Consider the following 11,447-nt stretch of genomic DNA (forward strand, 5'->3'; position numbering starts at 1 on the left):
TTCATCATCTGCCTCTCAGATTCGAGGCAGCCCCTGAGCAAGGGTTTTGCCTGATTCTCCACTGTGGTCTCCACTTCTGGAGAGTGGGCACTCCCATGGGTTGGATGGGTGGTTGGATGGTTGGATGGATGGATGGTTGGATGGGTGGATGGTTGGATGGGTGGATGGATGGATGGGTGGGTGGGTGGATGGATGGATGGATGGGATCAGGGAGCTGCCTTGGTAGCCACCACTTATGGGTATATAGCTGGCAAGAAAATAGTCCTGCAACATGAGCTTCTTTCTCTCAAGATAAGGTTTTGCCAAGTTCTCTTCTGCCTGAGCTCAGTGGAGGCAGCTGGTGAGCCGTGAGACTGTGAGACTCTCGGTGGTTTGCTCATGGCCAGCTGTGGCTCTCACTGCCCTTCACTCTGCAGTAGGCACCACGGGCTGAGCACAACACTGGTCCTGTTTTCCGTGTGGCACAGCTGGGTGGGAGAGGGGAAGATCCTACCTTTCTTTGGGAAGCACCTCGTGTGTCCTACTTTGCTTCTGTTCCCACTGCACAGGACAGTCTGTCCCTCCTGGGCCCTGCCCTGGGCCCCCTCCATCCTCCCACGACCGCATGCATCCACTCTCCCTTCCTGACTGCAAAGCCCAAAACCTGCGAGGCAGGGCCCATGGCTCTCATGCAGCATGAGGCTTGGACGGAATTTAATTCTGCTCTTGGTTTTGGGAAGTTCCTGTGAAATAAACCACCGTCCCCAGTGTGGAGAGACAACTTGCCAGACGTGGGTAGGACAGGTGACGTGGCATTTGGCCAGCACATGCTGCCATATGGAGGAAATCCCTGGGTCCGACTCTTGAGGTTTCTGTTTACTACTGCTCTTGTTTATTTTGCAGTCCTGGAGACTGAAGCCAGGGGCACTCGACCGCTCAGCCACATCCCCAGCCTCTCTTATTTGTTTTGTGTTGTTTTTGATGTTGACACAGGGTCTTGCTAAGCTGCCCAGGCTGGCCTTGAACTTGGCATCCCCCTGGCTCATTCTCTCCAGTAGCTGGGATTACAGGTGTGGGCCACCTCGCCTGGCATTACCGCTATTTATGAAAGGCAGAGAGCAAGCCAGAATCCACAGAAAACTCCTCCAACCCACACACCTAATCAAACCACTGGAGGCCATGGGATTCAGGGTTAAGTTCCCAGGCTTTGGACTGGGTCTGTCTGAGGCTTCGTCATTGCCACTGGACCTGAGAGCCCTTAACCAGTTGGCGAGTCCTCTATGCTGTGGTAGAGGTTCTACACCTGGCCTGTAGATGTGAAGCCTGTGAACAAGGCGCTTAGCGCACTGCCACACACAAACCAAGCGCTGGAGCAACGCCCTTGTCACATTCTTACTCCACAAGCTTGAACCGTGTTTAGCCGCACTTGGCTCAATAACACATACTTCTAGTAAGTTGTTCAAGTTTCCTAGTGTGAGAAATGCTTACAGATCAGTGCAATCACAATCACACATCCTACAGCCGTCGTGCTTCCGAGTGCAATGTAACTGGTCTGATTCTATGAGGCCCCAGGAAGACAATCCAAGTGAGGTCCAGTGTCAGGGACACCAGGCTCCCACTGGGAACCTTCACGGTCTGACAACCACACTTACATCCCAATTCTTCCTTGTTCACTACAAAAACACAGGAAGTTGAGTTTAGCCCGGGTTTCCCTACAAGGTAAAATATCCCACATGTTAAACTTTTCAAATGAGTTCTGCTGACATGTCTGACAGTGAAACAGTGTTCTGCTACTTTAAAGGACACACTTCTGGAGGGTTTGCATGACATTAACAAATAAATATACTTTGCAAATGAAATTATACTATATGATGTGCATTTCTGTATCATAAGAGCTGTTTGGAGAACATGATTTTAAAACTGGAATTCTGTTTCCTACCTAGAATAATTCTTTTTTTTTTTTTTTAAAAATCACTTTCCAAAAAGGTTTACCAATTTACATGCCAGTCAGCCATGTAGAACCACAAAGTTTCCAAATTGAAAGGGAAATAAAAGCTGAAGTCCCAAGGGAGGAAGTGGCCCTTCAAGGTTGAGTGGCTTGTGTTAAGTCTGGCTAGTACCAGGATCTCCTGGCTTCTTACTGTGGTCTTGGTTCATGAATCATAACCTAGAAAGTGACTGGCCACATGTGGATTTGAGACTTCAAAAAGAAAATATTCAGCCAGGCACAGTGGCGCTCACCTGCGATCCCAGACTTGGGAGCCTGAGGCAGGAGGATCACGAGTTCAAAGCCGGCCTCAGCAAAAGCAAGGCACTAAGCAACTCAGTGAGACCCTGTCTCTAAATAAAATACAAAATAGGGCTGAGGGTGTGGTTCAGTGGTGGGGTTCCCTGGGTTCAATCCCTGGTACCCCCCAAAATAAAATAAAATAAAATGTTCAGGAGAGAACACATTCGTGTATTTTTACCTCTACTCCTGGAGTAGCTATTGAATTGAAGACCTGAGAGTCTCAGAGATTAAAAAACAAAACAAAACAAAACAAAACTGTGCCACAGTGTACAGGAACTCATTGTCCATTGGCTGTTGTAAGCACCCCTGGTTTCCATCCCCAGTACTGCAATAAATAAATAGATAGATAGATAATGCATAAGTAAATAACTGAAATGCTAAAAAAAAAAAAAGAAAAAGAAAAGAAATCTTAAAGGAGCCACATGCTGGAGGCACTTTTGCTGGGGTCAGAAGTGAGCCTCTGTGCAGATGAAGGGAGGGCGTAGGGCGTGGGGAAGTCCCCGTGGCCTCCAGGTGCAGGTGTGCCTCCCAACTTGAGTGCCGAATCTGACTGTGTCTGCAACCTGCTTCCTCTTCTATTCATGCTTAGGAGAGTCTTAAAAATGACCCAGATTGTTAGATCACACTTCTTCTCTGGTATATCACAGAATAAAACAAGGTAAACATGAGGGAGTGCCTGCTTACCCTTTGGAGCCCTCTCCAGGAGCTGCTCTCTTCCCTGAAGCTCTGGCTCAGCCCTCTGCTGCTCCAGGGGGCCTTGGGACCACATTTCCAGGGATTTGTGTCCACACATAGTTCAGAATCGTAAGTGATGAGTGATGTGATTAGATGTGTCTGATTTTATAACCATCAGTCTATTTTTATAACCGTGTGGGGTGGTACCGGGGATTGAACCCAGGCCTCACACACGCCAGGCAAAGCCCTACCACTGAGCTCCATTCCAGCCCCTATTTTTATAACTTCTAATTTTTTATTGGACAAATAACTTGTGTAGATTATTAGGAAATACCTGCAATACTGCAAAATAACAAACCCCAGCATGCACCCGGATGGGAGAGGAGGGGTCTGTAGAAGACTCTTCACATACAAGGCTGCCATTTAGACCACGGCTATTTTTCTTTTCCTTTTTATTTTTCTCTATCACTGTTAATGAGAAAAGAAAAGCCGTCTTCTGCCTTCTAACTTTTTTTTCTGGGAAAATTCTACCTAAGATTCCCATCAAAACCTTTGAATTTTAATCAAAAGAAGAAATGAACACGTATCCTGCCTGTTTATATATACCGCATTTCAGAGCAACCAGGTATCCCTGAAGAAGAGGGAAGTAATGACATTAAAAAGCAAAAAAAAAAAGGGGGGGAAAGAACACGATTTAGAGCCCCCAAGATAACTAATTCAGAGGAAGACAACCAAGGCATGGGACCGTTAGATAAAGGTGAACGGAGAACTTGGATGGGTAGACACACAAATCATAGATCATACACACACAGACAGATGGATGGGTAGGTAGATTTACGGATGGATGGAGGGATAGATGACGGGTGGTGGGTGGGTGGGATAAACCCCTAACCCGTATTCAGCTAGAGGTTTCACTTTTCCCCACCTTTCAAAGTTGAATTCATTGTCTTACTACCTAGAACCCCCTCCTCCCCCGGGGGTCTCATTCTTGCTGGTGGTAACTCAATTCAGACCCCTTCATATGCAAGAAGTCTGGGTGTCACCTGGGCTTTCTTCCTCGCCCCACCGTCTAATCAACTCACAGTCTCTACAACAGGACAGATGACACTCCGTTTGCTTTGTAGCCTCCCATCCCTCCCCGGCTTCCAGTGCCCACGGGGGGCAGCTCACAGGCCTGCTCACCTCCCACTCCTGCAACAAGCTGGTCTCTCCTCAAATTGCTGGTGGTTCTGGGCACACACAGTACTGTCATGAGGCCGGGCCGTCCCCAGACTTGCTCCCCTGCTTGAAGCACCTGCTATAGTCTGAATGTTTGTGTCCCCACTGCAATTCACAGTCATCCAAGGTGAAGGTGTTAGGAGGCGAGGCCTTGGGAAGGTCATTAGGTCATGGGGGGGCTTTGTGAATGGGGATTAGTGCCCTTATTATAAGGGTTGAAGAGACCTCACCTGTTTACCAGGTGAGGACGTAGTGAGAAGCACCACCTGTGAAGCAGGAAACCAGCTCCAGGACACCAGATCTGCCGGGCTTGGACTTCCAGCCTCTGGGACCATGAGCAGCACACTTCTGTTGTCTAAGCCACCTGGTGGGCAGTATCTTTTACAGGAGCCTAACAGTCTAAGACAACGCCCCCACCAACTTGGAAAAAACCTTGCTTTTCCTTAAATGTCTGTGAAGCAGCCTCCTCTGTGAATCTGACCCACTGCACAGGACAGTCTGTCCCCCCAGGGCACTGCCCTGGGCCCCCTCTGCCCTCCCACAACTGCATGTGTCCACTCTCCCTACCTGACTGCAAAGGCCAAAGCCTGTGAGGCCAGATCTGTGGCTCTCTGACCCCTGGATGGAGACGAGAGGGCACTTCACAAATGCTTCCCAGTATTCTGGGACGTCTCCTTTAAAACAGAGACAAACCCTTATATTTTGCCACAGGACAAGAAGGTGTATTTCCCGAATTAAATTTTTTGCTGTTTTTGGGAAATGGCCAGTAGCTTTCTCCTATGGAGTTAGTACAATTTTGATCATCTGCACAGAGAAAGGAGCAAACTATGAGAATCTAAGTTACTTATGTTGGAATTATATCGACCCAGGGAGGCATTTGATTGAGGTTTTTTTTGTTTTTGTTCTTGTTTTTTTTAGGGGAGGTGCTGGGGATTAAACTCAGAGGCACTTGATCACTGAGCCACATCCCCAGCCTTTTTTACCTTTTATTTTTAGACAGGGTCTCCCTAACTTGCTGAGGCTGGCTTTGAACTTGCAGTCCTCCTGCCTCAGCCTCCCAAGAAGCTGGGATTTTAGGTGAAAGCAAATGAAAGGAAATTCAAAAAGAAAAAGAAATGGAGACAGACTCCACGGATCAGTGATGCTTCACCAAGAACAGGGGGCTGACTGTCAGGGGGAAAAATGGCCTGGCTCCAGCAGGGCCTGGGTTCTGCAGGGTTTAGCAGGGCCAGGTCTCGGAGGAGCTTGGTGGTGGGCTCAGTGAGGGTGGGGCACGAGGCAGTGGGGGACAGTGTGGATAAGGGAAGTTCCCTGGGGCCTATTGTTCCCATCCTTCAATAGGCATGTGCCACTGTACCTGGCTTGAGTAAAGTTTTAAAATTTATTTTATTTATCTATTTTTTGGTACCAGGGATTGAACCCAGGGGCACTTAGCCACTGAGCCACATCCCCGCCCAATTTTGTATTTTATCAGAGACAGGGTCTCACGGAGCTGCTTAGTGCCTTGCTTTTGCTGAGGCTGGCTTTGAACTCGCGATCCTCCCGCCTCGGCCTTCTGGGCTGCTGGGATTACAGGTGTGCCCCACTGCGCCCAGCTTAAGATTTATTTTTAATGGTGTTCTTCCACCCTGTGACATCTGCGTGGATTTCCTAGTGAAGTTACAGAAGGGAAAACAAGGGCCAAGTTAGCCTGAGATTGGTAACTCGGTCCATATGATCCACATGGCTATTTAGAGGAGGCTGACATTTAAGAGATTTCAAAAATACTTCAATCACATATTTTTATCATAACTTTAGCAGTCATTTCCTAATGACTGTTGTCCTGCCTCAGGATGGACTTGAACGACGCCCTCGTTGGACAGGGCTGAGCCGGCTCCCAGCTCTGTCCAAGACACGGCTCCCTCCAGCCTGGGGTGTGCTCTGATTTTCTGAGACCGTGTTCCACGTGCACTTTTCTTTCCATGAATTCTTGACACCCAGGGGACACAGTTCCTCTTCCTTTCCAGCAATGACTGTAGCTCCATCCACAAAGGCCATCACGATTGCTGGTTGTGATCATGGATGTTCATGCACCTGCGTCCCTTGACCAGGCTTCATCAGGAGCTCTATGCTCTATGTCAGCTGGCATTACATACTTGAACATCCATCCGGGCATTCCTCCTCATACCATGCTCATGGTGACATGGGGTTGGGTATCAGTACTCGTGTTGTATTCCAGGTGCTGGTAGTGGGTTAGAATTAGTAGAACTGATATTGGTGTTTGGTTCAGGGTGTTGGCATTGGTATTGATATTGGCGTTGGGTTCAGGTTAGGATTGGTATCCATACTGGTGTTTTACTGATATTGGTCTTGGTATTGATACTAGCATTGGACTCATGGTGTTAGTGTTGGGTTTGTATTGGTATTGGTGTTGGGATCATGGTGTTGGTATTGGGTTGATATTAGTATTGATATTGGTGTTGGGCTCCTGGTGTTGGTATTGGTTGGTGTTGGGCTAGCGGTATTGATATTGGGTTTATATTGATATTGGTGTTGGGCTCCTGGTGAGACAGTGGCAAAGTACAGGAGTCAGCATAAACAATAAATGATTAGTCTGGAAAGATGGGTGCCAATTATCCAAGAAAAGGAAATGGGATGCTAACATTCCCTTAGGGGAAGATTGCACTTTCCAACCAACAAGTACCCTCCGGGGCTACTCCTTCCTGCCTCTGGGCACATATGCAGGAAAGAAAGAGAGGATGGGGTTCTGTAAAAAGCAAGAAGTACCCACTCCTGCAGCACCAGCTCTGGAGAAGTCTGCTTTCTGTCTGTCTGATTCTTAAGGAAAACTTGCTTTCCTAGCTTGCCTCCTTGTTTCTCGGGTGTTTAATCTTCAGCGCCAGGGGAACGAGGACCTGATCCTGATTTCCAGTTCTGGTATCACTTGTATTGGCTGTATTAGTTTTGGTTGATATTGATATTGATAATGGCATTGAACTTGGGGTGTTGATATTGGATTGGTATTGGTATTGATATTGGTGTTGGGCTCCTGGTGTTGGTATTTGTTGGTATTAGTGTTGGGCTTGTGGTATTGGTATTGGCTTTGGGCTCCTGGTGTCAGTATTGGGTTGGTATTGGTGTTGGGTGAATACTCTTCCAGTTTTTTTTTTTTCTTTAGCTATGTCCAGAAGTGAGCAAACAGGTAAGACAGTCACCGATCTCTGTTCCAGAGGCCTCTGTAGGGATGCAGAACAAATGTGAGCTTCAGGTTTCGATTCACACGAAACATTTTTGCGGGAACATGCAAAGGTACCGCCTTTGACATTTCTATAACTTAATTTGTTGTGAACGCTTCTTCACAAATCAATGAAAACAGGATGTGCCCCTCCTGAACGAAACCCCACTTGCCTGTTGCAGCTGTGTGAATGCTATGGGTGTTGGAAGAAGCACCCAGGGCAAGTAGGAGAAGACCAAAGCTCCATCCTCACAGCAGTCAGCCGCTCCACAGGATGCGCTCTGCAGAGCTCCTGAGCCCTGATAAGAACCCACCCTCCCATGTGAGGGAGGCTGCAGGGCCCGAGTCCCCGGCAGGACAAGGCCCCACCTCCTCTGTAGTGTCCTGAGGAAAGGAGCTAAACAGGCACGTGCTCACCCTCCAGGAGACCAGCAGACCCAACCTCAGGAAGCCCCATGTCTCTGCTGCCCGTGGTGCCTCCGGAAAAGGGAGGCCAGGCACCAAGGAGGAGCTCTGACTTGTTTAGACACTTGGGAAGGACGCCCACCCACTCCGGAAGGACTGACGCTGCAGACCGAGCTGAAGGGCACCAACTGGCAGGAACCACTCTTCCCTTCTCAGCTGAGCTGCCTGATAAGCCACCCGCACCAGGGAGGGTGACCTGCTTCATCAAAATCTCCTGATTCACATGTTCATCGTGCAGCAATGTCTAGACTGGTGTTTGCCAAACACTGGGCCAACGCCTACAGCCAGCTGTTACACTGGTGTTTGCCTGTCCTGGCAACGGTGATACTCTATGCTCACTTCCCTGCCACCAGATCATGTGTCGTAGTGATTCACAGATACTGCGTCATACAGTATTTAAGAGCAGTAAGAAGCAATGATCAGAGGGCAGTCTGAAAGCAAAGTCCCCCTGTCAAAGTAAATCGACTGCACGTCTTTGCTTCAAACATTAGACACATTTCTTAAAATCCAGGTGTAAAATAAAAATCATATTAAAACCAAAAAAGTTAAATTATAATGAGATTAATGAAAAATAGATTATAATATAAATTTAGGGAAAATTTTATTCGAAGATCTGAAAATCAAAAATCACAAAATCCTGAATTCTAACCCTGGCAGTCATGAGCAGCACACTTCTTTTGCACCTGATGAGAAAAAGTACGTCAGAGGGGTAATAACAACCACCATGTTCTCCTCCGACTTCCAGCTTTGGGGTCTCAGCTTAGAGACAAGGGTCCGCTGGGAGCCTTTTGGCTCTTGGGTATAGGAAAGAGTGAAGGCCCAAGACTCCAATTCTGTGAATGTTGCCGCAGTCTGGCTGGGCACAAAATCACGAGCCACTCAAGCAGGAACAAACTTTATTTCCAAAACTCCCACCAATGCCATGCACCCACCCTTTTCCCGGGACACACTACCCCAACAGGAAATCCCTCCTCCGGAATTCCCTCCTACCGCACTTCCCCAACCAATGGGAACTCTCCAAGAGTCCTGCAGAGCTCCAAAGTAGCAGGCCAAGGCGGACAGCAGGGGTCTAATCTCCAATTGAATGCACATCTTAACATGATCATTATCATCTCAATGGCTTGCTGGCGTCACCTTTCAACCAAAAATGCCATGGTCATTCCTACTTGGCTATGGCTGTCAGCAGAATGTGTCAGCCACTTGACACAGGTGCATCCAAATAGCTTGCAAATCACTCTCTAGAGCTCATTGTACTTTATAATCCTTAAGTACAAAAGCATAGGCTGGCCTATAAACAGGCCCTGGGACAGTGTGTCCTCTAGGGTGTCGTGCCAGTTTGGTATCTGGGATGCCCGCACAAATGGCTTAGCCTGCTCTGATCCCCCCCCACTCCTCCTCCCTTCACCTTCTTGCTAGCTCTAAGCATCTGACGCTCGCTCGGCGCAGAACAGAAACCCCTCCGCCGCCAGAGGGCAGTAAGGACGTCCTCCTGGGATCTAGGAGAGAAAGCCCCCACCCCACCCCAGGCAGGAAGGGGAAGGACAAGGAGGTCGGCATCTGCCTGGAATCGGTGCCGGTGGCCAGCGCCTGTTGTGCTCAAGGTCAACCTGCGGGGCTGGGGGAAACGAGAGAGGCCGAGGACGCAATGGGAGGACAGTAGAGTCGTCTAACCACGACGAGCAGCCCACCAACAGAACAGAGATGCCGTCCTGGGTAGGTCAATCCGGAAAATGAACAGCTGCGCTGCAACTGGGTACAGTGAGTCAAAATGCATCCTGCTGTCACTTATGCCTAATTAAAATAAAAAAGTGAATTTAAAAATATATGCACAGAAAAGGCAACACAAACACCAAGCCGTTTCCAGGCACAAATGACGTAATGTCAATGGAAATGATCTTCAGAGTGTTATCAGGACATACCTGCTGCCCCAGGAAATGGCCCCTTCCCCATCAGAGCCACTGGCTGGACCCCCTGAGGAGGTGGGCATCCTGCCCAGGATCCAGAGACCGGGAACTGGGTTGACCTTCCTCAGGAGGGTGCAGGTGGTTCTGTGGGCACAGGACTCTGCACACAGGGGCTGGTCTCTGTGACCCCACAGGGAGGGCACCAGGAGAGCCTGAGGCCAAGGATCTGTGAGGTCCAGATGCTACTGTAGGACCAGGAGGAGAACTGCAGCCCCCTGCAGCCCTCTCCGCCAGGGCGCTGAGCCCCCATGGCCTCAGCCGGAGCTGGTGCCCCCGGCTCTGAGTCCGACCTCCTGCCCAGCCATGGCCTCCTCTCTCCCCCACCCCATCCACCACCCTCTGCTCTTGCTGGCTCTGCCCCAGCACCACTGGGTTTCCTTCCATTCCTTGAACCCACTAAACTCACTCTGGCCATGCGACACTTGAGTTTGGGGTTCCGTCTGGCTGCAGTGCTCCTCCCCTTCCCATGGCTCCAGCTCCCCGTTATCTGCTGGACCTGTCCTCGCGGGGCCTCACAGACTTCTGCAGGCCAAGACGCTCCAATTTGGTCAAGAACTTTGCTTTGTGTTTGGTGGCACTGAACCGAGCCCGGCTCCTCCTCTGTGATGGCTGAGGGGTTGCCTAGCCTCTCTTTGGCTGTCGGGCCGTGGGTAAAACGAAGACATGAGCATCCTTCCGCTAACCACACCTGAAGCAAGAAGCACTGCACCGATCCACAGCTGGGCTCCTGATCGGCTGCCTCTCCAGCAGCGGTCCTGTCCCTCTGCAGCCAGCCCCTCCTGCTTCTGCGCTCAGGGGTGACAGACTGGAATCTTCGGGCCGTGCCCTCTCTGGCCATTCGTGAACCAACACACCAGGTTGTATTTCCAGAATCCAGTCTGTTTTTCCAACCCGCAGTGCCGCTGTCTTGAGCCGGAGAACCTCAGCCGTGTTCCAACAGCTCCCTTCAACTCCAGGCTCCAAGTAATCTGCGGGGGATGGAAACCCATCACGGCGTAAGAGATTGCAGCGAACAACTTTTTGACAGCACATTTGAAAACTTAAGCAAAAGGATCAAATGCCTCGGAAAAAGTTTACCAAAACTGACTTTAGAAGAAAGGAAATGTTTGAACAGTCCTCAAATCACTGGAAGTAAAAATCTTCATTGAATTAAACCCAGGGCCCTGATGGCTGCAGGGGTGACTTCTCCTAGACCATCAGGGACGTTCCTGTCTTTTACAAACTTGCAGTGGATACGGAACGTGGTCGTGAAAGGCGCGCTCACCGCCCTGCTCCCCGGTCCCTGTCCACGTGCTGATGCAGCAGGAAGGCCTGCTCCAGAGGCCTTGATCCTGGACCTCCAGCCCCAGAACTGGGAGCCGATAACCCTCCGCTCCTGATCAGGCCGGGCCCAGGTGTTCTGCTACAGCAGCACAGAACAGGACAAGATGGTGACGTCCAAACAGCCAGATTCCCAAGAACTCGTTCCTCACACATTAAAGGGTCAACAGACCCTTAGAAGCTTCATCATAAAGCACATCCTCATCTACGCAGGCCTAAGAATATGGAAGCAGAATTCATTCTCCTCACATAACTTAAAAACAAAAATGACTCAAATATAATTTTATACATGATCCATAAAGCTTCTTTCTCAACATGTGCA

Source organism: Marmota monax, unplaced genomic scaffold (genome assembly GCF_021218885.2).
Source record: "Marmota monax isolate L192 unplaced genomic scaffold, Marmota_monax_Labrador192_F-V1.1 WCK01_AAM20220418_F8-fsc00080, whole genome shotgun sequence".
NCBI classification, from domain to species: domain Eukaryota; kingdom Metazoa; phylum Chordata; class Mammalia; order Rodentia; family Sciuridae; genus Marmota; species Marmota monax.